Source organism: Poecilia reticulata, chromosome 17 (genome assembly GCF_904066995.2).
Source record: "Poecilia reticulata chromosome 17, P_reticulata-male-v2, whole genome shotgun sequence".
In the NCBI taxonomy this organism is placed as follows: Eukaryota; Metazoa; Chordata; class Actinopteri; order Cyprinodontiformes; family Poeciliidae; genus Poecilia; species Poecilia reticulata.
Genome location: NC_088846.1, coordinates 9,191,941 through 9,199,021, shown reverse-complemented (window position 1 = coordinate 9,199,021; position 7,081 = coordinate 9,191,941). Strand labels below are relative to the sequence as shown.

Here is a 7,081-nt window from a genome sequence, read left to right as displayed (position 1 = left end):
GAAATGGAGAGAAAATGGAGAAAGAAAAAATATTGACTATATATTTATCAAATCTTTAAAGATCAGCTACACCGTGATGCCACTGTGGTAAAACAGCCGATACCAAAACACTCCTCAAAACTCATAATGACCCCAGTCTCCCCTCAAACAGCTGTTAATTAATCCGGTCAAGATACATAAAAAAGAAAAGTAAAAGTAATTCCAGGTATGATTATTTCTTTATTTATTTTTAACTCATTTCATCAACAAAATAGAAGACAATGAAATTAGTCAACAGCTCCTGGGAAAGAGTTTTGCACTGGTTGCGGTCGAAGTTCATTTTTCAATTCAGTTCCTGTGAATATTTCATTTCATTTGAACAATTAGAACATGTAGTCAGTGCAGTAGATCTCTCCAGAACAGTGTATTTCCATCTATGCGTAACAGTACTTCTAGGGAGATTAACTCTGATTACATGGAGTATTGGTGCTAGATGAGGTAATGATCCTGATCTGACAAAGCCACCGATGGCTGATAGGGAGTCACCTGCTCAGCTCTGTTCGCATGCAGCAACATGGCCGTTCCACTGTTACTCACTCTGGTTAATGGCAAACTCACAATTACATGCAAGTATTCCTCACGCCAATCCGTTTTTGTACAAGTCTCACATTGGTGAAATCTTAAAGGGCCAGTACTGCATGAAACTCACTTTTTTGAGCTTTACATTATGTTAATGATGATGCTTGTTGGAGAAATCCTTTTTAATCTCCCATGGCAACCATTGAGCGGTGCAAAATTCTTAGGGGGGACAGAGCGCTGCCTTCGAGGATGCAGCTTCTGAACTTCCACCTCAGAGAGCTCCCCTCCCTCGCCACTCCACCACTCATCTCCTTCAGACTAGCTAGCAGCAATTGGCAAACACCTGGTGAAGCTGCTCATCTATTGAGCTCATTAGCTACTTCGCAGTGCAGTGCTGGTAAACACTTTGTTAAAGGGAGGAGCCATGTTGTGATGACTTTATGAAGGCAGTTTTAGAAAGAGCTGGAGTTGTTGTTTTTTTTTTTTAGAGAGACAGAGGCCCAATTTCAAGTCAATGTAGTTTTTTTTCAATAACTGAAGGTAACATGTTACTTGATTGTGCTATGAAACTATTCCATGTGGCTGGAAATCACAATACTGGCTCTTTAGCCAGAGCTAAAGAGCCAGTTAAACCTCCCTTAAACACAACCTGAAGCGTTACAGCGCTCAGTATAAAAGCTGAGGTGAGCTGCAGACGGATACTTGTTGTTTGCTGTTGACACGTCGCGCTTCCGTGTTGAGCTGTCTGTATGCCGAGTTCAGGTGAGGTTGGCTGCCTGCGTATTTATAACTGCTTGTACATTGTAGTTATATAGAGCCTTTTATCAGCAGAAACGTATGAGCGTATTTACCACCACGTTTGATCGTGAGTGGAGTGTGTTGTGTTGTGTAATACTACTCCATGCCACTAGGTGGAGCCGCTGGCAGGTGTGGGTGAGAAACGTAGGAAGAGTAAGCGAGAGAACGTTAGAGAAAGAATGGCATGTGCTCGTTCGGTTAGTTGTACTTGATGTGCTGCGTTGAATAAATGCACAGTTGTTCAACAACGTGTCTTCTTTCCACAACACTACAAATTGGCGACGAGAGATCCTGCGTGTGTGTGTGTGTTTTTTCTTCTGAAGTTTTTCTACCTGCTGAAGTTTTTTTCTACCTGGTGAATTAGCATGGCTGCTAATGTCCACCCGCCGCCGTTGTTTTTGCCGTGCCCAGGAGAACCTGCTCTACCATTCAACATGTGGATGCGTATGTTCAACAATTACTTGCTCGTGATTAATGCAACAGGGAATGCTTGGCCTGACGCCCGGAAAAGAGCGACTTTATTACACTGCTTAGGAGCCGAAGGACAACGAACATTCTACTCATTAACGAACACAGGTGACACGTTTCCTTCTGCTGTTGCTGCTCTAGAAAAACACTTTACACCGAAAGTCAACATTGTTGTAGAAAGGCATGCTTTCAGAAGGCGAACACAATCACCACATGAGACTGTTGAGCAGTACGTGACTGCTCTACGTGACCTTGCTTCTAAATGTGACTTTGATGATAAGACCGAAGAAATGATCCGTGATCAGTTAGTCGAACACGTCTTTAACTCCAGAATAAGAGAGAGACTCCTACTTGAACCTGATTTGACTCTAGATAAAGCTGTTACTCTTGCAGCACAAATGGAATCGGCAGCTTTCCAAGCTAAAGCGTTGACAGCTAATAGCGACGGCCATGTCCAAGCCATACAGTCTCGTTCATACTCGGCTACAAAGAATAACAATTCTGTTCTTCGACCTACCAAGGCACCTTCTGCTGCATCGGCTTCTGCTAAAAGTTGTTTTAGGTGTGGTTCAAACAAACACCTGGCTAACTTCCGCCAATGCCCAGTTGCTAAAGCTACATGTAACCTCTGCCAAAAAGTTGGTCACTTTGCCCATGTCTGCTGCTCATCTAAGACAAGACAGGTCCGTGAAGTGCAGCTACCAAATCTGAGTGTACTGTACTTGAGACACTTTGCATGCATCAAAAACCTTACAGTGTGACATTGAATTAAGCACCACAACTTCACCTACCAAGACTCTTCGACTCACTGTTGATACAGGCTCTGCAGTTTCCATACTGCTGCAGCAAACCTACAAAGAATATTTCAGTGAAACACCGCTACGTCCCCCTGACCTTCGCTTAGTTACTTATACTAAGAAAAAAATTCCTGTTCTAGGATGTCTACAAGTTGAAGCAAGTAGAGGAACTATTACTACACCAGCTACTCTTTTTGTAGTAAAACAGGGAACTCCTCTTCTTGGCCGAGACTTGATGGAAGCACTACACATTTGAATCACTGGAAACGCTGTTTTGCCACCATGCACTGCTCCTGCTGCTCCCGTGATGACAACAGATGCATCACTTGCCTCTGCTGCTGCTGCTGATATAGGCTGTGTGAAATCATTTGTTCATAAAGTGAGACTGGATCCTACAGTTAAACCGGTACGACAAAAGCTTCGACACCTTCCCTTTGCAGTGAGAGCTCCAGTTTCAGCCGAACTGAATCGCCTCCTGAAAGCTGGAGTCATTGAACGCATTGATCATCACCATGGGTTTCACCAATTGTAGTAACAGATCGCAAAACAGGAGGAATACGATTGTGTGCAGACCTCCGTGAACCAAACAGAGCTGTTATTACAGACTGCTATCCCCTACCACATGTGGATGAGTTGTTTGTCAGTTTACAAGGTGCAACACTGTTTTCTACAATCGATCTAGCCAATGCATACTACCAGCTACCCTTGCATGAAGATAGCAGAGATTTAACTGCATTTATCACACATGAAGGTCTTTTCAGATTTTGCAGAGTTCCTTATGGCCTTGCCTCTGCTCCCTCAGCATTTCAAAAGATGATGGTTGAGATTCTAAAAGATCTTCCAGGTGTCCAGAATTACCTGGATGACCTTATCATCTATGGTAAAACTCCCGCTGAGCACGACAGCAACCTGTATGCTGTCCTTCAAAAGCTCAAAACTGCTGGTCTTGAGCTAAATGAAAACAAATGTCATTTCAGAAAGACATCTTTACGTTTTTTGGGTCATGTCATAACTGCAGATGGCATTCTCCCAGACAAAGAACACATTGACGCTGTTCTAAAAGCACCTCCACCCACTGATGCTGCTGCATTGAGATCCTTCCTTGGGTTGGTATCTTGGTACTCCAAGTTCTTGCCCAATTTTGCAACAATAGTGGCACCTATGCGTTCTTGTGGAAGTGCGACAAGTAACTATGTATGGACTGCAGAAGCACAGACAAGCTTTGAAGAAATTAAGCAGCTTCTGGTGAACAGCCCTGCTCTTGCATTGTTTAACCCTTCTCTACCTATTGTTATATCTACTGATGCCAGTGATTATGGACTAGGAGCTGTCTTTGCCCAAGTTCAGCCTGACGGAACAGAGAAGCCTCTGGCCTTCGCTTCTCGCACACTGTCTGCAACTGAACAAAAGTACTCTACTGATGACGAAGAAGCACTTGCATGTGTGTGGGCTACAGAGAAATGGAGAACATATTTGTGGGGTCGACGCTTTACCCTTCGAACAGACCACTAAGCTCTGACCACACTTCTGAGCACTAAAGGAATGAATCGAGCTGGATTGCGCATTGCACGATGGTCAGCTCGCCTGCTATGTTTTGATTATGATGTCGTTTACCGACCTGGTTCTCAAAACTACACAGCAGATTGCTTGTCACGCCTGCCTTTGCTTGCAACGTCAGAACCTGTACCAGACGTGGATCCAGAAATGGTTGCTCAGATTTCTGCTACTTTGTCTGCTCTTCCTGTTACTGACTTTGATTCAGCTTGCTTCTCCTGCCCTGAACTGACAGATTTGCATGCACAAATGGAAAAAGGCTGGCCTGCCTCCATTAAATCAGTCAGTGATACACTTACTCCATACTACAAGATCAGAAATGAACTTTCCACTTATGGTAACTACATCCTCAGAGGTACGAGACTCATCGCACCACTTTCTGTCAGACATACTCTGATTACACTTGCACATGAAAGTCATCAAGGAATCGTGCGCACAAAACAGCGATTGAGAGACCTCTATTGGTGGCCAAAAATGGACTCACAAGTTCAGTATGCCATAAAGTCACGTGTCATATGCCAGTCAAATGATAAAACTGCCCAAACACGCACTGCTCCTCTTCAGCCTGTACCACTGCCAGATGGGCCTTGGAAAAAACTTGGACTTGACATTGTAGGTCCATTTGACACAGCTATTCCTTCTTGCAGATTTGCCATTACATTGACTGATTATTATTCTAAATGGCCTGAACTTGCTTTCTCACATACTGTCACTACGAACGATGTTATTCAGTTCTTATAAACAGTTTTCAGTCGTCATGGCAACCCTGAGACCATCGTTACAGACAATGGCACTCAGTTTACATCTGGTGCCTTCTCATCATTCCTCCAGAATAGAGGAATATCTCACAACCGAACATCTGTCTACTACCCTGCTGCCAATGGTGCCGTTGAAAGGTTTCATCGTGCTCTCCACACCTGCATTCAAACTGCAATCCAACAGTCTACATCGTGGAAAGACACTGTCTCAGAATGGCTTCAAGTATACCGTGCAACACCTCATGCAACTACATCCACCTCTCCGTACGAACTTCTCTTTGGGAGGAAAATGCGTACTAAACTGGACGTACTCCCTTTGCCTCCTACATCTCCACTGCACGACAGGGCACAACATGAAGTTCTGAAACGGCAAACCAAAATGAAACGCTACGCTGATGCCAAGCGCGGTGCAAGAGTACCTTCATTCCAGATAGGAGAGAGGGTGAGGATACGGAATCCATTACACGTTCCAAAAGGTCACCCTAAGTTTACCCCTCCTGCAACCACCAAAAAGATTAAAGGTAAAAACACACCTTCATGCTGAGTGACGGAAGGAATTGGAACGCATTCCACCTTGCACGGTACACTCCAGTTTCTGAACAAGACTTTACTATGACAGAACTGGAAAAGGCCCAGCCTGATTCACTTCCTAATAGGAAGCTCCCACGTGCAAAATACAAACCCGGTTGGCACAGAGACTTTGTTATGTCTTAAAAGTTACGTAGGAACATAACTGTTTCATAAAGTTATAGAAGGATTGATAAAAATGTTATTACAGCTACTGGTTACTAACATGGGTTAGTTTGTTTTATTACAGAAATATTGAGAGAAAATCTAGTTAAAATGAAAAGGGTTATGTACATTTGTTTTATATTTCTGTTGCTACAAATATGCAGATAATTTCAAATGCATTTGGATAATAGTTTGTACTCTGCAAATTCTGTTCACGTATACTTTAGAAGAAGTTAAAACCTTAACAAGGGAGGATATGTTGTGTTGTGTAATACTACTCAATGCCACTAGGTGAAGCCGCTGGCAGGTGTGGGTGAGAAACGTGGGAAGAGTAAGCGAGAGAATGTTAGAGAAGGAATGGCATGTGCTCGTTCGGTTAGTTGTACTTGATGTGCTGCGTTGAATAAATGCACAGTTGTTCAAGAACGTGTCTTCTTTCCACAACACTACAGAGTGGTTCCTGCAACAAGTGCCGACATTTGTGAGCGTTCCCATTTGGGTGCGAGTGAGAAGAGCTTGGCCTGATCGGTAGGTGGATTCAGTGACAAATCTTATATTTATTTCTTTGTTTTAAAATGTTTTTATATTTAGGAATCTCAACTGATCACCACACAAAACGCTGCTGCTTTGCCCGGACTGAGTAACCGCTTACTTAGCGGCCAAGAGAAACCGGCGTGTGGGACACGCCCACCCCCCACCGAAGACCAGCACAAGGAGCGGCTGCGCGCTCCGTTTCGGGCTGATTGCTTGTTTTGCAGTGTTTGTCAAGCACAAGGACTTTTATTATTTTTATTTACACATATTTTTATACCTCTTTTACTGCCTCTATTTTAACAATTTGTTTTATTTTAATTTTCCTTAGAGGACCGCCGGTGGTGCGCTCGAACCTGGAGGTGGCGTCCCTTTTTGGTGTGATTGTGCAGTGCTTTACACAAAGGGGTGGAGGGCATTTCAAAGAGTGAGTGACTTCACAGGTGTTTGTTTTGATTTCTTTGATTTGGAGCCTACCATCCAGGACCTGGTTGTACCCACCGGTAAGCCTAGTTGGATTTATTTTGTGTATTTTCTTTTTTTATGTACAGGTATTTTTATTCTTTGAGATAATAAATTATTGACTTGAAACCTGTCTCTTGCTGATTGCAAAACCGGACCTGCGTCCTTCTATTAATTCCTGGGTGATAACCCCGGGTGGCGTTGTTGGCAACAAACTAATTATATGGTCAAAACCACTGAATGCCACATTTGGCGTTGGCAGGATATTTTTGCAAATTTAAGCAGAGACTGTTTTTCAAGTGTTTTACTTTTTTTTGTAAGAATCTGTTTTATTTTTAGGCAAAGCAGCAGCTGGTTAAGTGGTGAAATTGTAACTTTTATTTTTTTTTTCTCCTCCCTCTCCTGAGTCTGGCATAATTGTAT

General features: G+C 43.2%; 1 long non-coding RNA gene across 1 annotated transcript; it reads left to right on the top strand.

The window, feature by feature from the left end:
* The first annotated feature begins 1,285 nt into the window (after positions 1 to 1,285).
* LOC145548085 (uncharacterized) lies at positions 1,286 to 6,787 on the top strand. The gene is made up of 2 exons (XR_014084376.1): positions 1,286 to 6,193; positions 6,257 to 6,787. It is a non-coding gene; the product is annotated as an uncharacterized LOC145548085 (long non-coding RNA).
* Positions 6,788 to 7,081: the final 294 nt, after the last annotated feature.